At 44.6% G+C, this 24,955-nt stretch overlaps 1 protein-coding gene across 1 annotated transcript in view; it reads right to left on the bottom strand.

Annotated features, from left to right (window-relative positions):
- The window catches only part of LOC118225579 (LYR motif-containing protein 4A-like), a 41,737-nt gene that overhangs the window by 1,552 nt on the left and 15,230 nt on the right, over positions 1-24,955 (bottom strand). The gene's annotated exons all lie outside the window — the stretch shown is intronic.

Genomic DNA, 24,955 nt, shown 5'->3' on the forward strand with positions numbered 1-24,955 from the left:
TGACAATATTACTGTGTTATGACTATCGGAAGAAGAATCTGAATATTAATGCTTTAGTAATGTTTTTAGTCCCACATGTTCCCAAGATGCAGAGAACCCTTTGCTCTTCTTATAAACATGTTCTTCCAGACAAATGTTTCCAGTAACTCTGAGGACAGGAGTGCATCAAAGGAGTGCACACAGTTCAGATCAGGGACATAAATACTGCTGGTTCACTCAGTGACATTAATCTGCTCGGAGGACTGCCAGGCTTGGTTCTGGAAAGTACAGATCAAAAGGGGAGCAAATCTCGCTGTGCTGACCTCTCTTTAGACTTACCTGTTCAAGCACACAGAGCAGACAATTCCACACGACACCGAAATATTTCCAACCACACAGTTTTTCCAGCCTTTTGCTAGTCAATTAATTCATTTCACAGATGCATGAATTTCACTTGTCAACACAGAGAGAGGATATAAAGATGAGTAAGCCTTGTTAGGGAGAGGCTGTCCTGAAGGAGTTTCACACAATTGCAAGACAAAGTTGCCGTTTGTTTGCAGCGAGGACACCACCAAAATAGAGAAGGAAGAGAAAAACACTGCCACTGCTTCACAGAAAATCACTTCCCTGCCAAATTAAGAACTGTGATAAAGATCCTCACTGGCTCAACGCCCTTCCATTTCCAACATAACAATTCAGACTGCAGTGGCAGAATTTGTTCAACTAAAGCATAACTTATTTTTTTATGCTGCTTTTCATGTAGTACACTTCTGAATTGTTGAGGCCTCTAAACTGTTCAGTTCAATCTTGTGGTATTTTTGATTGTTGTCAATAACTACGGATACAGTATACTCTTGACATGCATTGAGCCACTAGGGTTTAAAAAGCAGTGTCGTCCCCTGGTGGAGGATTTCTACAGTAAAACTCACTGAGGTTTTGACAGTGCTGTATCCCAGCTGACTGGTAAATACTAGGCAATTCAAATCCCAGGCTATACATACTGCTCTGCACACAAGTGGTGAACAAAACGCAAGGATGCATGAAACTTAAAGAGGGCACTGCTACTTTCAAACTCACATCCACATCATGTAGGCAAGTACGACCTCAAAAAGGCAAAAAGTAAAGCAAAAAGCCCAGCTATTTTAATATTTAATAAAAAGAACAACTTGAAGCTACTCAAAGCTGCAACAAAAAAATCCTTCTAAAATAAATATAGTTTTTTATTGTATGAAACATAAAATATTTTGTCCAAAGCTAAATTATTCTGGTTTATTTCACACGTTACCAAACTTTATTTTTGCATAGTTTTGTTTTGTGAATGCCGCAGAAATGAAAGTCCCCACTAGATGAAAAGAAACCAAAGTCCCCTCTTCTCCAGCCCTTTTCCAGCCTCAGTAGCCTCACCCAATCTGGCTGAGTGCAGTTTGTCCCCTCCAGCTGGTATCGTCTCCCATATGTGCCATATTGCAAAGTTGTATTTCATCTTTTGGACACAGATGAAAGAGGCATGTTCATATCTCTGCAGGGCAACTTTCCAAAAATTAGTTAACATGCTTTTTTAATGTGCAATGACATACAGCAGTGTTTCTTAACCTATGGGTCGGGACCCAAAAATGGGTCACGGGAGAGTATAAATTGGGTCCTGGAATGAGTTTGCAATCCACAAGGCAATGCTAGTATGTATATTTGATGGGTCCCCGTAAGGGACTACAGTTCTAATTTCAGTTCAGATATTAAAAAGTTTCAGAAAGAGTGATGTACTGTATCATCATGAGAATCCTGAGGTGTATTATGTATGACATGTAAAGAAATGTACTTGCAATGGACTATCATATGTATTGTACCAGGAGGAACATGCTAATGCGCAGGCTGACGCCAGCTTATTGCCTTGCTGGAGGAGAATTTCCTGTCGTCCTTCTCTTCTCCGGCTCAAGTACGCTCTTCCCCCCCAAACCCCCTGGCTGTTTACACAGCCTACGCAAGCTGTGCATCTTCTGCCTGGCAGAATGATGAAACCATGTGAGTGATTAAAGAGGGGTTTACTACCGCAAGGCCCTGTAAGTCTCTAACACGAGTGGGAGAGAGGACAGGCAAGTCACGAGGGCCGCGAACGTAGCTGGGTACCATCATCGACGTGCGTGAAGTCGGCTGACGCGGTTGTCCACGCACATGGAGCTCATCATGGGCAATACCGAATCGGCAACAGCTGACTGCTTGATTGTAAGAGTGCTTTCATAGTGATGACACCCCCAGAGTCATATCAGCAGTATTATCTCAGCTTTCTCAAACCAGCAGAAACCTGCTGGTATCCTATTTTCTAGTCTGTGCAGTTCATGGATATAACCATGAGCTCATTGTATTCCTGCATATCAAACCTGCAAAGATTTCAGAACCACCACAGTTCCTCCTTTCACAACATGCAGAATTAAAAAAAAAAAAAAAAAAAAGGAACTTGTGGAGTCATCTGGGATTCTGAGACTACTGTTCCTCTACCCCATTTAAAATCATTACTCTGAGACTGGGGCCGAGTGAAGAATCGCTACCTTGTTGTGGTTGGGGATTTGTGTGTCTCAGTAACCCACAGAGGGAGCACAATCTCCTGGTAGCGTCATCTGTGCCTGACAGGTCAAGGGGTAGAGGCCAAACTAAAAGTGACCCACTGGCTCTACAGGTTGGGGGTTAGCTACCAGGTCTAACCCTGTACTGTAAAACCACCTTGTTACAGAAACCAAAAGCGCTGATAATGATACAACCCAGAGTGGGTAAAATGCAGATGATTCTATAGATGAAGAAAAGGACTAATTTTACTATTAACTCCTGGACGTTATTACGTTTCAAAAAGAACAACCTGATTGCAGAGATGGAAGACCTAAATTCCAAGGTTGGGAAAGACAACATGAACAGGGACAAAGTAATGGGAAGACATGGTGTCGGCATCATGAATTACAACAGTGAGAGATTATGTGATTTCTGCAGCACATATGGATTAGTCATCACTAGAACACTATTCCCACATAAGGAGATCCACAAGGTGACCTGGAGCTCCAGATGGAAGCGCAGCAAACCAGATCGTTACAGTGAATGGCCACATGAGAACATCAGTCAATAGCCGACACAAAGGTAATGAGAGGAGCAGACATTTACAGTGACCATTATCTTGTCAGAAACAGAATAAGATTAAAATTAGCAAGAAACAAGGAGAAAAAGAGAAGAAGAGAGAGGTTTGATGTACATATTACATAAGGTACAGAATAAGAAGAGATCAGGAAGAGATACCACATTGAGGTAAAAAACTGGTTCCAAACACTAGGAAATATAGAAGACCCAGAGGAAGAACATGATAAGATCCTGGAAGCATACAGTGAGGCCGCTAAGAAAATTCTCAGAAAGACGAAGAAACAGCAAATCCATGGATTAGGGATGAAACATGGAAGAAAGACAAGGATAATGAAAAAGACAGAAGTAAAAAGGAGTGCAAGGATGACAAGAGAAATGAATGAACAAGAGAGCTGAAAAGGCAGAAAAGGTGGCCAAGAATGGAAGAAGCGAAGAACTGCATAGTATAATAAAAATGATCTTTGGGGAATGGAAGAGACAAGTGGCAGGTGAGAAGGTTAAATAAAAAGCGATGAAGACAGAAACACGGGAGAAACTTTATGTCACTCTTGCTCTTCAGACTCTTTTATTTTCTAGTTTTCCAACAGTCCCCACAAGCAGCCTTTGTTTCACACCTGTAGGCTGCACTCATCCTGGAAGATGACTCAATTCAAAAGAGAACAGAAACTGCTCTCTCATCTCGTCGTCTCTCCAAATGTAGTTGGGGATGTGATGGTTACCATCTCAATTGAAAAGTGGGAGTGAGAACATTGTGAAAGTTGCAGCGGTCGCCTCCGCCCACATCTCAAAACAACGCCTTAAAATGCAGTGAATGTATCTGGTGGTCTGATTCAAAGGCACGCCCAGATGCACTCCCATTAGTCACAGGCCTGGTACTTGTCCTGCCCCTACTGGGCGCATTAAAACAAGTTATATAAACCCATACTGTTGGTGTACAGAGAAGAGTACTGTACACTAAATACTGCAATCCTAGGACTCTTACCTTAACAATGACAGGAGGCAGTACAGCCAGTGCATTGCAGCCATAATTACATTACACCTACGAAAAGCATTATATGTATTTGTCAGGTGAAAAGCAGTGATAGACCTATTACTGGCTAATAGACTGGCTGCAAGCACTGTCAATGCTATGTGCAGGTCTGCCTAAAAATGCTGACACAAAATAACAAGCTTTCACAAAGCCGTTCGAAAACCGATCAACTCCAACCTTTTTTTGCCCACGTAAATGTCCTCTGCGCGTCGTCAGCCTCTCGCAGTGCTTCTCCAAACCAAAACAGAGGCATAAATCTTCGGCCCTCTCACAGGCCGCTGTCATGTTTTAATGTGGAGCGAAAACCCCGCTGCAGATTCTAAATCAGCGGCTCTCAGTGTCACCCCACACGTAATGGCTGCCTGGAAGAGCTTAAAGTCCCTCTCCAATGACTTTCATTCCCACAGGATCCCGCTGCAATTACAACCGAATGCGAGCGGCGCACATAAAAACTTGTGCTTTTATGACAGCAGGTGTTACGGCATTTTCTTTCACCATCATCACTTTTTTTTGTGCAATTCTAGAAAGGAAAAATGGGATTTATAACACAGGCAAAGACGCAATGAGACGTGAAAGTGAATCGATGGGCCAGACTCTCTTTACTCAAGTGCTCCAATTGGTACCAGCAAATATGATTTTTTAAAAGATTTTTTGTATGCTTTTCATCCCATGATTTATTATGCTGTTCATCCCATGTAGGCCTAACTTTTGCCCAATTGTGTATAGCCGCTCTCATGCTATAATCTTCCCCAGGATCAGAAGATAAATCTGTATCTGTATTCACTTACAAAAAACTGGTGGGTGTAGACAAACTGTCAACTGGGGTATGTGTGTGTGTACACACACACACACACAGACATTCTATGTCCTTTTCTAAGGTAAAATATGCGACGTTATGTTTACCGGAATATCACTGAAGTTAACCCATAACGTAATCACTGTGCACTGTGCACCAGATGTCAATGCCCTCAGAATGAGCTGCTCTGTCCTTGGTCTGCCCTCCGATGCTCCGGAGCCAAGTCTGCAGCGCCCCCTGGCAGAATACAATGTGCAGCGCGCTCCTGCGCCCTTCCTGCTCTGCCCCCGTGCCAGCCTCAGGGCTGCCCCAGCACCCCAGCACTCTGGGGTGAGCCTCTGTGCCCCAGGATCGCTCGGACCGCGGACGGGGGGATGGGGGGGGACGGGGGACGGTGGGGGGTCTGCCACATGCACAGTCACGACCTTCGGTGACTAACAATAATGTGATCAAGGGCTGCTCCAAAGCAAAGGATACATTTTGCATGACATAAGAACTCAGCTCCTGTAAATTATGAGAGGGTCCCAGGCAGAGGGAAGCATAGTTTCCTATGGGAAATGCTAACCAGCAGATTAGTGCCAGTCACCCATTCAAAGCTGCCATATGCTGCTGAAGATCAGAGACTCACTCTGACTCAGAAGCCACCTTGATGTACATTATGATAGGCTGCTTTGGCTGCAGACCAGTGAAATGTTGTGGCTGTTGAAGGGCAGGAGGCTCTGCCCTGTGCTGTATTCTGGATGTGCAAAGCCTCCTCGTGCTGTGTTAAATAATGCAGGAGGAGCTACGGGTGCCGCCGTCTCTGAACCGCAACGAGTGCACCCCCTCCTCGGAAAACCCCTCGTACGACGCAACACGCTCCCTGCAGTTCCCCTGGCCTCCACTGGGTGGGGCTGTGGACACACTGCAGCGCTAGGCACGACCGGCTGCTCCCCTCAACGGCTGCCTGAGGCAAGGTTTCTGATGCAGCGGGCATTGCAGGGCTTGAATTCCTGGGCCTCTGAAAGCAGAGGTCGGTTCACCCACACATTAGTGCCAGTCATCTGTTCAGATGTACCATAAGCTTCTGGAGGTTAGAGGCCCGCTCTGATTCAGACTCTAACTCATGGCTCTTGCCACAGAAAGGTCTGCTCGTGGAGGCAATGGAGCTTGCAATTCTAGAGCCATAAGGGTGAATTTCCACGGGAGGCTTTACAATGGAGAAAAAGATATTCCACAGCACTCTGCAACACAACAGAACATGCCTAACTGGCAGTGAGTGAATTGCACTGATCCAGCTATCACACTACACGGGACAACACAGCCCACAAAAAACTGAAGAAATATAGCCTACTACAGAAGAATATCTCTCTAACAATGTTCACCACCCCTCCCCCCCCACCTCTGCCCCTAGAAAATAAAAAAATGCTAAACGTGCTAAATGAAAACAGCGACGTCCTTACGTACGAACACGCTCCATGCAGGCGATACGCATCCTGCGTAGGGTTCGGTCGTCTTTTGGTACAACCAGAGGTGGCAGATATATGCTAATTTTTCAGGACCCTGAGTGCCAGCTACATTTATCCACCTAGCAGGTGGGGGGACAGATGCTTTTGCTGCATTTTAAGGACCTGAAACAGCTGGCAGCACGCACCGGATGAGCGCCTTCAAAACCAGAGCGTGACAGAACGCAGGAAAAGAAGGTTCTGACGGCTCGGAGCAGAACCGAGGCCTCTGACGCCATTCGGGCTCTCATCCACAGAAGAAATGTTACTAGCGGGGGCGGCAGCGTGGCACAGCAGACTTAAAGGCTGCGGGTTTGAACAGAAGGAGGGGCATTCCTGTGGTGCCACTGAGCTTCAGTGCACTTGGCAGTACCTGTACATGTCTGCATACTAAAGTATAAGGGTGTCTGCCTTCCTTTGTATTCTGCTATGATTCATATTAGCAACAGAGTATTTATAAAGATTTATATTGTGGACCAGACAGCCCAATGCAAAAATGCAGGTTAGGTCATACCCGTGTGCCGTGTCCCATCTACCACTGCAGTAAGAGAGAGGTTTGACTGTGTTGTGTGGAAATATGCGTGAGCTTGGTCTGTATGTTCCAGCACCTCCATAAGAGGGCAGTATCCTCTTGCAAATAAGGCTAGCGTGCTCATTGGTAAGCAGGCGTTTTTATTATCAAGCTGCTACGCCAGAGCGTTTCTCATTTTCGCAGTGGAGCGCTGGGGTGGGGGCGTGGCCTTCAGCATTCAGATGGCGGGGTCCGCATGTTAATTGTTGCGGCTGAAGCAGCTGTCTTATCGCCAGGCCGTCCCACTGCAGCCACCGCCCATCCACGCACACCTGCACACATACAGACACAAACACACACATACATACACAGACACAGACACAGACACACACCTGCACACATACAGACACACACACGCACACATACATACACACCTGCACACAGACACGCACACATACGTGCATAGACACAGACACACACAAACACACATGCACACATACATACACACATACGCAGAAACACGCACACATGCACACACATACAGTACATACACAGACACACACACATGCACGCACACACATACTCCTGCCTCTCTGCTGTGTACTGACGCACACTGGAACAGACACTACCCCCTTACCCTGGGGGGGTGGGGGGAGCTATGCGACTGCATTGTTGCAGTGCTGCAGAAGCAGACGTGCGCCCATTCATATTCCACAGCCCTTATGCCAAGACTCAACCAAGGGTCTGAACTGCACAAAATCCCACAATTCCGAGGGCCAGTTGAAAAAGGAGAACGTTTCTAGATTAGGCCTCGCTTTTGGTGCCGTGGGCTTCATCAAGGAACAGATTCCTAATTGGTTCATTCGTAATTTCGAGCATAACCACGGTAACAAGAAATTTTTCGACTACGTCAACTGGCAGAATAACAGGGAAGCCTTTCCGAGCGGCAGCCGAAAGCCTGCGCAGAGCCGGCGCGTTTGTCAATGAGGAAGAGCGGCGTACGCGCGGGGGCGAAGCGCCCCCTCTTCCTCACTGCGGGGATTTCCTGCTCTCGCATCTCGCCTTCTGTCTTCCCCTCCGCCGGCATTCCCGCAGTACGTACGCGCACCTCCGCAGGCGAAGCCTCCCTGTCAGAGGCGGCTCGTGCTGGGCCCGTTCCAGCGAGGAACCCCCCCGTCCCCCCTCCCTCCGGAAAAGAGAAGCTAAGGAGAAATCTGATATTCAACGCGTTCGCGGCGATGCCTTTCGTACATCTTCCCGAATGCAGAACAATAAATGGCACTAATGCGTGCATCAAAAATTTATTTACCCTGAAGCATACAATATAGTATACTGTACAGAGTCATGCGCAAGACTGCGCGCAGGCATGCATGCGCATACTCATATGCACACGTACACACGCGTGCACGTGCACAGTCAATTTACTAGCACACACGCAGGCACCGAACCACAAAAATGCACAACCTTTATTGATTCATCAATGTAGTTCTGTACTCTAAAATTTAAGATTCTTATTCAAACAATTGACATGTGGTTAAAGTGCAGATCCTCGGCTTTCATTATAGCGCATTTTCATACATTTTTGCATAACCGAGTAGAAACTGCACCACTTGGTCCCCCCATTTCAGGGCACGGCATGTTCAGCTGCATGGCGGACCTGAAGACCGTGATCGCGGTTGTGACCGTGGATCAGTGCTGTTCTGAACGAGCCCCAGCAGAGAAGAGACGCTGAAGCCCGTACGCAGAAGCGTTAGCTGAGCCGGGAAGCCGTAGCATAGCGTTGGGAAGTCGTAGCGTAGCGTTGGTGCAGCTGCAGGTACAGTGGCACACAAAACAAAGGGCAGCCTCCCTTTCCACAGCATGGCCAGAACACGCACACTGACGCGCGTTCTGTCATCCGCAAATACTGCTAGGGAATGGCACTAGCGCAAATAAATCATGGCTTCACTTGTAGGGGGAAAGAAGGGAACTTTCACATTTTTCAAAATGCTGAAATTGTTTCAAGGAAATAGACTGAACTGTTAGGTAACCAGGTCTTTGCATTGAGCATGCTTGATGTGTTAACTTCTTAACAATGCACTTACTGCACAGGGAAAAGGAAATAAATAATGCATGGTCAACCATTACTGAGGTTTGTAAGGCCGGTTGTCTGTGAGGTCTAGCAGAAACAATCAACAGGAAAATTGTGCAGCAAAGAGAATAAATGCACTGCTATAAATCACATTATAAACATATGATATGATTGCACTATTAAGCAATATGAAAGACACAAAGGTGCACGGACTCCGCTTGGGGTTCAAATGAGAATTGCATACGCTGGTGTGTCGATAAATTTCAAGGACTTAAGGACTACATACAGAGTCTCCCGATGAATCCCACACACCTTGGTTTTTGAGAATTGGTCACAGCGGGACACGGTTGTGAGCCGTGACTGTGATTGGTCGCCTGCTGTTAGGAAGTGTTCCCCCCGCCTGGCCCCGCCCCTGCGTTTGACTCACTCCCCTCGCCGCGCCGCGCCGCTGTGCCGTGAGTCATCCGGAGGTCCCGCCTGCCTGGGAGGACTCCGGCGCCGTGCGTCACAAGCCGTAGGCGTGGCACAAACGGAGCGTGTGCCAGGGCCCGCGGTGCCCCGATCGCCCGATAAAATGCAGGTCCAGCTTTCATTAAATTAAGCCAAGCCAAATCTTTCAGGCTAATCGCTACACCCCGCGAACCCCATTTTTCTGGTGACTGCGTAGACTGCCACGTTAGATGGACATTGTAAATTGTTACCCTATTCCTTTCAATAAAAATTAAATACACAGCAATATATTCTTTCATTGTGTGATACTGCACCACAATTTTATTTTTAATGTATATCCCCCAGGGACACAAGTGCATGATTAATGCCATTAAAGCAAATTGAAATTGAAATGGATGGAAAGCAAGAGTTGCCCCAGTATTTCTCCCAATGAAAACTGACATTTTTCTTTCAGATTCCACACCTTCCAAGGCAATGCCAAGACAGTAGTGTAATATGAAGTAAATCACTACCAATTTGTTTAACAAGGAAGCAATAATCACTGATGCAATTACTCCACCCTTCAGGCAAAAGTCTATGTAAAAATCGAAACAGAAAAACACAGAAGACGTTAGTACATGGACCTCTCTGGTGACAGTGTTGCCTGGCATGTCCATCTTTTAACATTAGCCTACTTTATGTTTCAACTGGAATGGATAATGGTATTATTAAGTTGTCAGCTCACATTGAAGTTGTCAGATTATGTCATTGTTTGTACTATCTGCAGTTTGAGTAAGACTCCAGCGGCTGTGAACTGATGTCAATCAAATGTAGAACCGTTTTTTTCCTCAGCACTCAAATTTAGTACACAAGGAATGAGCCAAATACATTATACGCAAAGTGCATTATACTTCAGCAGCTGAATTATTGGCAGGAATGGGCCCTTCAAAGCTTAGCGCTGCTGAATAGCTCAATTAAAGAGAAATAGGAAGGGAGGCAGGAGTTAAGAGACCAGTTCAGTGGCCAACCCATCAAGAGTTTTACTAAATGAAACCAATGAAGTGAGACAAGCAGCGATATGTTTTCGTTTATTCAAAAATTGTTCTGAACCGCATACATATTTATGCATGCACAAGCACACTAATGCACAGACACATGCATGCATAAACAGACAGACAGACAGACAGACAGACACAGACACACACACACACACACACACAGAAGAACACAAACATGCAATCCACTAACAACCTCACCGTAAATCTGCAGGAAAGAATGTTAAATAAATAAACAATATTTGAGCATTTGTGGGCATCTATTTCCATGATTTCTCCTCCAGACTGAAAATCAATTTGCTTTCACAAAGTTTGTAGGTCCTTGCAATCAATTCAATGTTATAATGCCTCCAGAATAGATCACAGTGGCCCACCTAATTTCATTCTAGTGCTAACATCTCAATACAAATTTCTAGGTCTCAAATGAGAACAGGCATCGCAGCAGAACTTCTTCCTGCATCAACTGAACTGTCCATCTTGTTCACTGAATGCTAGGCTGAAACTTAAACTCCTGTAGCAAGAGTTGTGCTCCATATGGATGGCCTATCCTTAAAGGCCATTACAGCTGTTTTGATATTCAAAACCATGCCAGTAGAGAACAAAGACACCTTAGCCTGATAGTTGGTCTGAAAAGCCAAACTATTTCAGTAGTATTCTGTCATGTACATTAATCTTTGGTATCTATCTATCTATCCATCATTCTAAATCTTGCTAAGATACGAAAATACCTGTATGGACATAATTCAGTGCATACACTGATAAACACATACGTAGGTCTAAAGATACTGCAAGTAGCATGTAGCCTTCACATCCTAAAATTTAAGTAAGACCCAGAAGAAGCAACCAAGAGGGAAAATATATTGACATAGTGGTCCGATGGTTCTTCAACCACTCATATTAGCCTCTCTGCCTCACTGCATTGTGGGACCGTGAGGGCCTACAGGACATTTGTCAGGCTTCTCCCGGGCACTGGCACCTTTCATTACAGTTTAATGATGTGTTTCTTGGACCTGGGCAGGAAAGCGGCCACCGTAGCCCTGGCTGCACGGCTAGCCCAGCCAGCCCGGCGCGGCGGGGATTAGATACGGATTTAATGCGCACCGTTAGACGGCAGCTGCCTGCCCAAACCCTGAACGCTTCACCATCAATATTTAAAAGTCCTCGCAAAGTCAAAAATATCATTTCCCATTTTCAATGTCAATTAGGTAGCAGATGAAAAAGGAAATGTATGGTAATGCAATTTTGCCATGCAGGATTCTCAACACTTCGGGTCCCGCCTTGAAAATGAGGGCGAGAGGGCAGAGAAATGCTGTGTTCATCTGAGCCTGCTTAAATTTAAATCAATCACACGATGTCGGACCAGCCAATTTCCCGCACATGGTAATGACATGGAAATAAACGCGTCATGTCACCTGCAGTGGTGGCTGACACATCCTGCGTGACCCCTCTGTTGACCCTAAAAGTGGCTATGAATAATTATCTTGTAGTTGTACTCAAGGAAGAATCACACAGGAAAGTTCTCTTCCGCAGGCCTACGACTAAACAGGCCATCGGTGGAATAGAGTACGTATGCAAGAACATCTCCAGCCATCCCCAGGTCACTAGATGTTAATATATGGATAGCTGTTTATGGTGAACTTTTAGGCCCACAGGTTACACTATTTTGCACGCATGCACAATATTCTTCGGATATTAATCGGATTTTCATTTTCAAGACTAAACAAATGACCAATAGCAAAATATTACTTCAACAGATAATTGGACTAAATTATTATTACTATTATTATTATCATTATTATTATTAGAGCAACACTGATCTGATATTTAGACAACATATGGCCTGCTGGGATACATGGACTTGTTCCCACCTGGCCATGTGTAAAAACCGTTTGTCCTCACTACTGGGGTCAACCGAAATCCCACCGTTCTCTCAGAGCGCAAATCCCTCCCCCCCCCCCCCCCCCCCCCCTCAGGAATTCCAGCGTCCTCCCAATTAACCGGCTGATTGGGCCCGCCCTCCGGGGAAGGGCCGCTCGATGAGCCGGGCGCCGTCTCCGCAATCCCTCCCGGAGACGCGGCGTTGGCGCCGGGGAGGAATTCGTCGCTCGCCCCGCCCTCGCGCGGCCGCCTTAACGAGGAGCCCCTCGCTCGGAATCCCGCGCTGCCGACGGCGGACACCCGCGGCTCAAGGTGAACGAGCGCTACGCGGGACTCGCCCGGGCACAGCTGGAGAGAGGCGCTGCACGTGGGCCTGCATTTTGAGTGTAGACATTAAAGGCTTGTAAGATTGATCTACCCTTGCTGGGAAACTAATAAAGGGCACTATCAAGAGGGTCTTGTATGCCTGAAGGTCGGTTGATGAGTACTGGTGATTTTACTTTTTTGAAGCTCTCCTATGAATTACCTCATTCACGTCCTGTAAAGGGCAACTCCAGAGTCATGTTGCAAAAGGTTTTGTTACAATGTGTCAAGACTGCATGGATCCTGATATACGATGAGAGAAAAAAAAAAGATCTATTTTCAAAATTATTTATCTATTTTCCATTGGAATGAAACCCCCCCCCCCCCCCAGTGGCACTGTGGTGTAGTGGGTACCACAGTAAGAGTCCCGGCCGGGGCCTTTCTGTGTGGAGTTTGTATGTTCTCCCCGTGCCTGCATGGATTTCATCTGGGGACTCCGGTTTCCTCCCACAGTCCAAAGACATGCGGGCTAGGTTAACTGGAGAGTCTAAATTGTCCCTAGGTATGAGTGTGTGAGTGAATTGTGGGTATGGACAGGTGAACTGTTCAGGGTGTATTCCTGCCTCTCGCCCAATGCATGCTGGGATAGGCTCCAGCACCTCCTGTGACCCTGGAGAGGAATAACCGCGTATATATACAGATAATGGATGGATGGATGAACTTTTCCTATTAGGTTCAATCTGGTGACAGAAAATGCCAAGACATTTGGCCACAGTCAGTCATCTCCTTCAAAAATTCGGCAACTACTCATCACTACTCATGAGTCCAAATTTCATGTTTCAGTTGCTGAATGTTTCAGCCACTTGCTAAATCCAAGGTTAAGATCTAAAAGTTCAACCATGCTACCACTAATCTAGCCTTGTCTTTTTCTGATCAAAAACGAGCCGACATTTTTGCATCAGACCTTCAGCACCATGCATTGTTTCGACAAAAGGACATTTTTTCTCTCTTTTTATGCAGAATGCCTGCATAAAGGACTGGCTATATGGACATAGTGAAAGAAACAGAACTGCAGTGATAACCTATGTTCAGATTTGAGAGATCAATCTGAATGCTTGGGTTCAAAGGAGGTCAAAAACCCCTTTCTCTTCCATTTGCCTTAGCATACTTGCGTAAACCACACAGAGCTAAATGGTGAGCTGCTGGAAAATACGTGACTATTGGCACACTGAAATTTGAGAGGTTGCATAATGTGCTGTCCACCTGTATGTGCTGACACATGAACCAAGGGCAATATTATCTTGGTTATTACACAAGACAAGAGAACACAGAGTTCATTTCATTCCAAGCTCTCTCTTCCAAGGTACAGAGACTATGGGAGCCTGGGCACACCAGGAAGAGTGCAAACACAATTCAGGTAGCTGTTTATTTATTGGCCGTTAGACACAACCATGGCAGCTTCACAACAAAAGAAAATACAACACAGAAGAGTTAGGCTAGTTGATGCTCACCAGCTTTCCAGAGTCCTGCATTATGAATTTAGCTGAATAGCAATGCTATTGTGAACAGCCTCACAGCTTTCTCAGAAAATGGAGAGGCCAATTCAATAACATACATCTCTCACAGAGAGCACGTGCTGTAGTTCTAGTCATCTAAGATGAAAGATGGACTATGAGACCTGCTGTTTTATTAAGACATCCCTTTGAACAGAATTCCGATCAGCTATGAAATCTAGTATTATTCACCATATGGATTGTGATGTTTTCTGTCAAAGTATTTTTATGTTAGGCACCAGTTGTAAATAATTTTGCCTCCAGCTGTTGGGATGATTCAGTCGGGTGCGTGTCCAAACACAGGCGTCGGAAAAGCTCCTCGGCGTGACGATGCCGCAGCTGCACTGCTTATCGTGAATCAACGCCTTTCGGGAAAAGAAACCTGAGCTGCATTAGGAGAGAACGAGCGAGCGCTGCTCTGACACGCATCCGGCATTTACTCCGACCGAGAAAATAGGAAATAACGCGCACAACCACCGAGCCGAACGCTCAAGCCTGAGCGCTAGCATTATCATTTCCAAATGAAAAAGTTTCACGTGATGCATTTTGTCTCGTAAAATTCTTTTACAACTTGTAATGCCTCTTGTATACTGCAATAAAAATCAAGGTGGAAAAGGGAAGGACGAACAGACTACACCTTTGCAGTAAACATTTTTGGAGGCATCGGGTCTTTTTGCCATCGCACAAAATAATGCAACCTCATTTTCTTCTTCTGCATCTCTTCACCCCTACAACGTTCACATAAAAGTCACTAATATTTCGCTGTTGATAAATAATAAATTGCACATAAAACTTTTTTGAAATGAATCTTTTGGTGAAAGCTGCAATGAGCAATACAGTCCGCAGGAATTTGTCAGCATTAAATACTTGAAGCACACAGTAATAAAGAACAAATATTAATTACCTCATTTTGTTCCAGTAAAGGGCAACCTTTACCCAGTCATTTTTCACAAAATCCTTATTACAACGTAGCCACTGTGTACAACAAGACAAAACCAGGAAAGAAATGTCCCTCTCATGCAGTCTCCAAAACTCTTTTAGAAATGTGTACATAACCCTATATTTTCTGGTGTGACACGGCCAGGTTGATTTACAATTTTCATATTTAAGAATGTTTTTCATTTGCCCTTCCCCATATAGCCACACCTAACCCAACAACATTCACCCTGACAGCCAACATCTGTGAATTCAGTTTCATCCTCCAACGAGACCCGTTCAAATTGCAACTGCTAATGACTGGCCCTACTATAAGATGGTCGCTCTGCTGGGTTAATGTTTGATCACACTCTGTAATTGGAGCCAGTAAAACGGATACCCAATGCTGGTGGGGGTTTATGGAGTCCCCACAGCATCACAATAACATACAGAGCAGGGTTTCCCCCAGAAAAGTTGTTAGGCCCGGTGGCAAGTATCTTTTGACGGGGGCCAGCGGCCCGGCGGCCAAGTGTCTTTTTTGACGGGGGCCCGACGCGGGCCAGCGACAGACTGATGGCAGCATTAAGGTAGGGCCCTATAGTTTCTGTGATAACAGAATCACGGATGGAATCGCGGAATTGAGAATTTAAAAAAGCTATAACACAGATTCCATAGGGCCCTACATTAAGTCAGTGCTAAAAGCTGACTGGAGATTTGAAAATATAACTACGTTATGTGAATGTTGTTATAAATAAGTCATTTATTCAACACACATTTTTAAAAATCAACAGCTATTTACAGCATAGCATAGTCTTACAAAGAATCTGACAACAATGTACAGACTTGGAATGCTGTGTTTTCAACAACAACAAAAGAAATTAAATTAAATTAAAATAAATAATATCAAAGTTTTTGCACTCTGCAAAAAACTTTTTAAAAGTCCTTACTGGCTACTGATTCTTACAGCCTTGGAAGGCTAGGCACATTTCAACAACAACAAAATAAATTAAAATAAATAATATAAAAGTTTTTGCACTCTACAAAAACTTGTATTCAAGTCCTGATTGGCTACTGAATCTTACAACAAGCCTTGGAATGCTGGCCACATTTAAATAGGAATGGGAATCGAGAACTGGTTCCAAGTTGTCCTATTCATTGGAATCGTATGCCTCCGAGTTTATCGATATCGCTCATCGAAGCCAAACGCTTAGGCCCGACGGGGGTCAATTTAGGCCCGGCGGGTGCAATACACTGGCGGAAACCCTGCAGAGTGCTCGTGTCCCTTTAATCTACAGCTTCTGTTAGCTGCAAGGAGCAGGCTAAAAATAGTCAGCCCAGATAGCTCGCCTTGGTTATTTGTTGCTTCCCCACCTCTCAAATCCCACTGATTGCTGTGATCGCACTGTGGGAGAAGCTCTCAGACTTCGGGGGACGATTGCCATGGTGAAGACACCTACTCGAGTACGGTCCCAATTCTTGACAGTCGGCAAGTGGTGAGCTGGTCTCTCCTGCACCTACGCAAGGAAGTGTTAATTTCACCTCGAGACCCAAAGACCGGCCCACCCTGGTTCAGCTGTGAAGCTCAGGAATGCTGCTCACCGTGAGCAAGCACTAAACGCAGAGCCATTGATAGCAATCGAGTACAACATGAGGATAATTTCAGGTTTGGGGTTTCAAGCCTGGGGCTAGATGTTAATACCCTGCTCCTCCAATAATTAAATAGAGGTACGTGAACCAATAAAGTATCTGCATCATGCATTAAGCTGGATATGCTCAAATTCATACGGCAGCCGGGTTTCACACAAACTCTCATCTGACCATTACCTTGAGAAATGTAAAGAGGGCCACAGATTTTATATGAGAATGCCCTCAAGGCTGAATATCAAAAGGAGCAGGAGCGGACCGCCATTTCGATAAGCCACATTCTAAACACTGAACGTAGCCTACATCAAGCGCCTGCATTGGCACTGTATGGTTAGCTTTAAGGAGAATGGAAAAAGGAACACGGAATGACTGAGAAGCTGAATTATAGTCTGGATGAGAGGGAGGGAAGGGGGGGGCCGTGGTAACACGCGTGCAGCTCGCCGCTCCTCTCCTCTCCTCGCTCTCAGAAACGAGATGAAATGCTTCACCTCCAAACACACTCCTACATTTCACATAAAACACAATCCCCAGAGCCAATTTCATCCAGCGTCGACAACAACAAAATATAAATTCCTGAATTTTATGCCTCCGCACCTACACCCCTGAGAAGCGTCCCTGCTCCCCCTGCAAATAACCTCATCTCCCCGGGTGTCCGGATCCTTTTTTCAAAACTATTTACAATTTCATATCTGGCTATACGCCCTCCACCACCCCTTCGCCCCCCCCCCCCCCCCCACCTCCCACTAGTGCCCCTTCAACTCTCACATTCTTCTATTTGCAGACAACTTTATGGAAGTCAACCCCAAGCGAAGGAGGGAGACTCATTTATCCTCGTCCTAGTGGGCAGGATGGAACCGAATCACTCACTTTTATGGGGGGGGGTCGGTGGCGTAACGCCGCGCATTATCGAAGGTCGCATTTCGGCGGGCGGGCCCCACACGCCCTACCGCGCTCGTCCTCAAAGGAGTCGCGCCGACCGTGGCGACCGTGGACAGGATTTACGTCGTCCGGGAGATGTTAACACAACCTACGAAGAGAGGCCTTAGGCTCTCCATCGTTCACGCGCATCCCTGTTGCTGCATGCTTGAAATATTACCTGTACGCTTTTCCATGGGGACAAATTTTCAGCGCCTGTCATCCACGTTTGCCCCCCACCCCCTCCCCCAACAACTGTCACAGCCCGAAGAGGGGCTTTAATTCAAATAATGGCAGACTGCCAAATAAAAAGGAAAAGGGTACCAATAAAGCAGGCAAAACAATGCCAACAAGTATTCAATTGCAACCACTAACATTATTTGTTGTCACCTTCACCCAATCACATCAGTGCAACTTGCAATGTAAACATAATGTAAAATGTAGCTCCGCTGCAATCTCATTAGGGCACAGTCGCAGAATCATAGCTAATATGACTGCTGAAATATATCAAGCAATGTGATTTTGTTTTGTGAAAATATTACCATTCCACACTCATTAACCTTTCCGGAAGCTTTGTATTCTAATTTGCATTACACTGATATCAAATGCAATTAAAATGAATATAAAATGCAGTGGATTCTCTACTGTTACAAGTGTCTAATAGCAAACCGTGACACCGGTATAATGCGACAAATGTGGCTGCTAGTGGTAATCAACAAATGCATTATATTACAGCGAAGAAATAATATGCAATGCAACGGGCCCTCTCTTATATTAGCTCTATCTATGCTTGTAATAGGATTCTGCTGAGGAGAACGACATATACAAAACTAATGAATATTTAATATCCCAGTAATGGAAAGCAATCCAATTCACACATGGAGGAGCTATACCAATCACATAATTACACCATGAATTACAAATCAGAGCTGATCCCCCATTGCAATCCTCGGAGTACTCAGCGGTAGTCTCTTACAGCCTCTGATTAAAATGGATGTGCGCTGCATGGTCAAGCCCAGGCGCTCGCTCCTTGGAAAATAGCGAGCCCGTTTTTGAAAGATGAGGGAAAGTTAATGTTCTCACGACGCGCTGCGAAATAGCTGAGTTGAGCTCGTTTGATGTCACCTTCGGCCACCTTCACAAAAAGCACACGGATTATCGTTTTGAGCAGAAAGTAGTGGAGAGACAACCACGGCTATTTTACCCGTTTCTGCCATATGAAAGGGCCCTGGTTCTCCTCAGATACACGTGTCAGCAGAACAGCCTGCAGATGTCAATCAATTGCGATTAATTGGACTCTTTATCTGTCCTGTCTTTGCCATGCCTTAACAGTACAGTCCACGACGTTTGTGCACGACGACCTGTCTAAGGTCTACTGCCAAAGCAACGAAGCGCAACATCAGCTGCGAACATTCGCTGTCCCAATCTGCATATACAGATTCCTGACAGCTGGTCCAAACCAGCAGGCAGAGTTTATTGCAAGCCACACGGCCAGAGTGAGAACGAGAACGAGAAACGCAAAATCAGCTCTGGCCGGCAGTGCGGCCACTACCGCCGCCAGTTTGGAAACGGTCCCCGATGCCCTTCCTCACCTTAAACCCTTCCCAACACTCTAGGGGGCCCTGCCCGCACTTCTCAAATTGATCCGGCCGGTGCATTGAGGCGGGAAACAATATGAGCAGATGGTTTCGCCTTCTTTCGGATCGGGAGAGAAAGCTCTGGAGGAGGCCGTGACATGGAAGCAATGGAGGAATTTATCTGATTTTTCTGCACGCTTTACACGGTGTTGGGAGCCACGGACTCTTTGCCAGAATGGTTTGTTCAGCGCTACACTGACCTGTCAGGCTCAAAAACTTAGGGTACTACAACCCTGAAAAGGCTGACAAATTGACGAGAGATAATTCTGCTTAAGTTCTGTAGATCGGTTTTGCGAATAAACCAATAGTTAGCTACTTAGATCCATTGATGAATCAAGATCTTGTGTAGGTGGGGTCCCAATTGGGGGTGGAGATTCAAGACAATCAATAGCCAGTAACGTAGTGGAGGTTAAAGCATACTAGAACCAATCAGCCTGTTCTTAGCACTGGGACAAGTTAGATGAATGTATTGTAGCACAGCCCTTGCTAATACTTCAAGGCACCATGACTGTATGGCTGTCCATGTACTTCCCATACAGATTTTGTTCCTATATATTCCCCAAAAGGAAAACTTCGTAAGGTAAAATACAACAATCCTAGGACCCAGCAAGACAAATGAGAGTCATGCTACATTCTCTTCTTCTTGACCCTTCTTGTGTGTGAAGTATGTGTATGAGTATGTCTATTCGTGATCTTTGTGATGTTATGATGAAATGCCTTGTGATTATGCTGCAAACCAATTTCCCCAAGGGGACAAACAAAAGTAAGTAAGTAAGCAAGTAAGTATCTATCTATCTATATATCTATCTGTCTATCTTGTGTACTTCACCTCACCTAATGTCCCTCAAGGTTATTCATTAAAGCTGCAGATTGCAGATAGGGATCAGAGGATAGAAGAGGAGTGTCACATATGGGCTAGTCTGACATTGACTATCACAAGGACAGGACAAGTTAGCAATATTAGCGTTACAGTCTCCATGCTTGACAGGTGGTTGGATTCTTCAATCCAGGGTGAACAGCAGCAGCTGTCACGTCATTATAGGCCTGGCTCACCGATCACTGCTGACATTGAGTTTTTACACTTGAGCAGGAACACAAGCAAAGCGTGAGAGTTTGGCGGTTTGATGCCAATGCCGCAGAGCCAAACCTTTTGGTAAGAAGTAACTGCTGTGTGCTATGATTTTAAGTATTCAGACGAGAGGCCGTTCCTCTTTAATTCACAGAAGGAGGCAGCAGTTTCGTATTCTGCCTCAGTTTTAAAGCAGGGAAAGAAGACCTCACCCAGCTCCCGGGCATTCATGGGACAATCAACAACCGTATAAGACAAGTAAAACACGACTAAGGCCAGATCTTGTACAAACAGAACACAGCGTACCACTGGGAATACACACAAATGCAAATGATCTGTAATGATATACAAGTATGCCAAGTCACACCACCATACATTGTCATGCAGTCATCAGAAGTCAGGTCATTCCTATACTCAGGCAAGGACACAATTTAAACATATAAGCAGACGGGTGACAAACCTGAATAAATGAGTGGAGAAACATAACCAATGCAGATGTTTCCATACAAGTGTACTGCATGATACAATTAAGAAATTAACATTCTATCATGCAATTTTGGATCAAGATGGCATGAGGAAAACATCTAGAGACATTCTAGAATCTATGTCAAAGTGCATTGAAGCAGTTCTGGCAGCTTGTAGTGGCCCAACACCTTACCAAGACACTTTATATTTGTTTTTCCTTTAATTTGTCACCCGTCTGTATTTCAGCAGTCTGAACGTAAGGTCGCAAAAATATGTTCCAGTGTCTCCGACCTCAAAGTTGTATTGCTACATTATTGTGAGGGCAACATACACATTCGATATCAGAGGGCTTATCCCTCCCCACCGTAGCTATGGCTTCCCTCTGAAAATCGATAATAATTCTGAGACTGTTGTAACTGCGGGGACCACAGAGAATTGTGAAGCGAAGAAGTAGGCCGCTACATAAAATTAAATCATTGAGAAATATAAATAAAACATGTTACTTAGCACTGCAGCTCCACCTGGTAAACCAAACATGTTTCTGTCCTGAAGGAATATGGCCACAAAAAGTAACTGCTTGCATAAACAGTCCTTTTGTCAAAATAAAATCATAAAACAGCCAGTACTCACACTACTTGATGTAGTTTGCACCTCTTAAATTGCATTTTAGCTGTTTGGTGCCTATCCACAAACTGACGTTTTGGGGTTTGGAGTCTTAAGCACGCGTGAAGACAAATGGCAGGACACCAGCATCAACTGCAGCAAATACAATAAAATGGCCTTTAAAACAGCAGACTACATCAGGCGACTTTTCATTTGATCACACTGGGAGTTATCCTGGGCATAAGCACCTGAAGCCTCATGTAGAAAACAGTTAAAATTGTCTGTATTTTCAGAGAACTGCTCTGCCTGGAAGAAAAAAACACAAATATTCATTGGTAGGCTTTTACAAGGGGGTCGTAACTTACTAAAAATGTTAAACAGATGAAAAGAGATTAGTTTCAAGCATGAAGTAGTTTTTATGCCAATGTTTTTCCATTAAAGAAAGATTTCCACTGCAGTTCAGGCAGTTTAAGACAAAGTACACACTGAAGTGATAAAAAACAAAATCAGATCATTTCTGTTGAGGTTTTCCATTTAGCTGCCTGTTTTGTCAGGGACAGAACTACCATTCCTGAGAGAACAGATACAGAACATGTTACATTACATTACATTACAGGCATGTTCTTTTCACCTTTGCATCTGAGATAAAGAGCAATACTGTACAGGGACTAGTACGGCTAGCCTGGCAGCTCAGGGCATCCAAGCCTTTTCCCTTTAGGTGCAACATCAGTGAGCACACTAGCAGGCTTAATGTTCATTCATATTCAGCTTTATTATCCCCTCTGGGAAATTATTGTTACAGGCAGTGTACATAAAACTAAAAAAACCATTAAAAACATACACAAAACACTGGAAAGACACAACACTAAAATGACAACATGGCAAACGATCAGGCCGTAAGAAAGCATCGTAATTCAATTCAAAACATTGAGAGCAGCAATAATAATGACTGCAGTCTTGAGTAAATTGTAATTACAAGACACTGGTATTGATAATGTGGAGATAACTAGGCTATATCAGTGTAGGTTTGCGCATTGTATGTCACCTGTTAAACAAACACCTAGATAAGCCTAGGTTTTGGTGTATGTTTCTCATAATGTTACAGGTTTTTAGCCTTTACAGTAAGCCAAGCTGGCCGAAAGGGGGTCACCAGTATGGTGTTCGAAATGAACCAAAGTTATTAGAAAACAAATGCAAAAGTAACATTCTCCCCAAAAAAGAACATATATAGCCTAGCTTTCATACATTTCACGTTGACAAACTAACACTAATGTTACTACTATTAGTTGTAAACTTGCTTATCCAACATTGTACCAAGAAAGAAAGATGGTGTCAATTAAAACAGGAGTCAGAAGAAGCGAAGAGAACATCGCAATGCATTATGGGCAATATCACCGCTCAGAGGTAGGTTTTTTGTAGGCTCTGCTGGAGGGAGGAAAATCAAGGGATTGAAGGATTGTGGATCCTCCCGCCACTCGCTTAATTTGGATTGGAATGCCCTTACTAGTGGCGGCCATCTTACATCAGGGACACTTTGGGGATTCTCCCTCCAACCGAGGGCGAGCGAGCATAAAGAAATAATTTTTTCAGGCTGGAATGGGGCCCAAGTCAGGACGTGAAGTAGTGAGTGACCGAGTGAACAAGTACATGAGTAAATGTGTGAGCGACTCAGTGCGTGGCAGCGATTGTAAAGTACAATGAGTAAGTTTGTGACTGTATGAGCAAGACGGTGAATAAGTTGATGAGTGAAATGGTGAGCGGGAGAGGGAGAGGGAGGCACACTCCTGTTTATAGTAGGGCTTCGTCACACCCTGATCGACAGCTCCCAGTTTCAAGAACGATGTGACAGGTGTGTCATCACGCTTCCGACGGACTGCACGAGGACGTTTGAGCAGGTCTGCCCTGAAACACAAGCTGTGTGTGTTTCTAAACATGTCACTGTAAATCATCACTCTCCCTGAGATTTGATCTTCATCGTGAAATTATAGCTGCAAGATTCAAACATCAACTACCTTCAAAAGCATCAACCGTGATTTGTTGCACTGTGGCATATAATATAAAAGGGAATATGAGGGAGGGAGGGCGGGGGTCATATCAATATTTCACAATAAACAACAGTGTAATGGAAACCTGGTCATACAGTGTCAGTCTTCAATGCTACTGAAACCCAAGGCTACATATATATTGAGGCAGACATCAAAGTACAAGGATACACAAAAATGTGCGCACACATACGGTCATACATGGTTGTATGCAAGCAAATCCCCGCACCCCCCAACACACACAGCCACAAACACACACAAGGACACACACACAAGCACACATGCACACACACACACACACACACACACACAGCAGAACTCTCTCTTATACTTAAAATATGAGAAGTGAGTATTCTGCAATAAAAAAAAAAATTTAAATGGTGAGTTGTCCAAGGATGGCTTGTTTTTCATCAGTTTATTACCCCACTCCATATGCATATGATTTGCTTGACTGCTGGGCATCTATCTAACCAACAGGTGGCGGCACTTTGGCATTTTCATTCTGAAGCCTTGTGAATTGACAAGGGCAATCTGAAAAGCAGAGGATTGCTTCACAAACCCAGCTTAACTATAATTCCTTCATTTTCTCATCTAAATCTTTTCAATATTAATGCTAAACAGGTTCTTAAAACACATGTGAAACCACTGGAAACAAAATAGGCATAGGCTACAATGAGCCAAAAAGGCTGATTAAAGCATGTACTGTCCCTTAACATGGTTTGCACGTAACTTTTATGTCACAGCAATATAAGCTTAAATGAAGGAATTTTTAAATGCAAATTAAACCCAATGGGCAAAATTAAATGAACCATAGGCCTATACTACATCATAGTTAGCAGTCGAAAAAGAAACTAACCAGGTTTTTGATCAGATTTAATGATTAATGCTATTCGCTAGATGGTTAAATCTCTAAATGCACGATCATGTACTAACTAGTACTGTACGTATACATAATGCTTTTCGTAATACATTTAATCGCATTTATAATCCCAGTATCATCGCAGTAAACACGTCCCACGACAGAAACAATTGGGTTGGGTCTTGTGGGATCCCAATCTCATTGTAGGGCTCTAGGTAGGACTGCCATGTCCTGCCTATGATTTAAACCCAAACCTCTCCAGTCCAGTGAGTCTTGTGTTACAACTAACTCTCCACAGCCTCATCTAACAAATGAGACTTAAGGTCACAACGCAATCCCTATTCCCAAAGTGAGACCAAAAATAATCAAACCAGAGGGCTTCTAACGGAAGAGTTTCCACCGGATGTTCATCAGCACAGTGTCCTTTGGCTGGGTGTTCTTGAGAATGTAGTTTGCAGCTCTCGGGTCATTTTTGACCGACAGAGAGCTTTCACAGCTGGCTAATCAGGACCAAAAAAAGATGGGGGGCAGGGGGGGGGGAGTGTGAAATGTATGATCTCCGTATTAAAGAGGTTTTAAGAGGATTTAAAGCAGTGATCC

Source organism: Anguilla anguilla, chromosome 4 (assembly GCF_013347855.1).
Source record: "Anguilla anguilla isolate fAngAng1 chromosome 4, fAngAng1.pri, whole genome shotgun sequence".
Classification (NCBI taxonomy): Eukaryota; Metazoa; Chordata; class Actinopteri; order Anguilliformes; family Anguillidae; genus Anguilla; species Anguilla anguilla.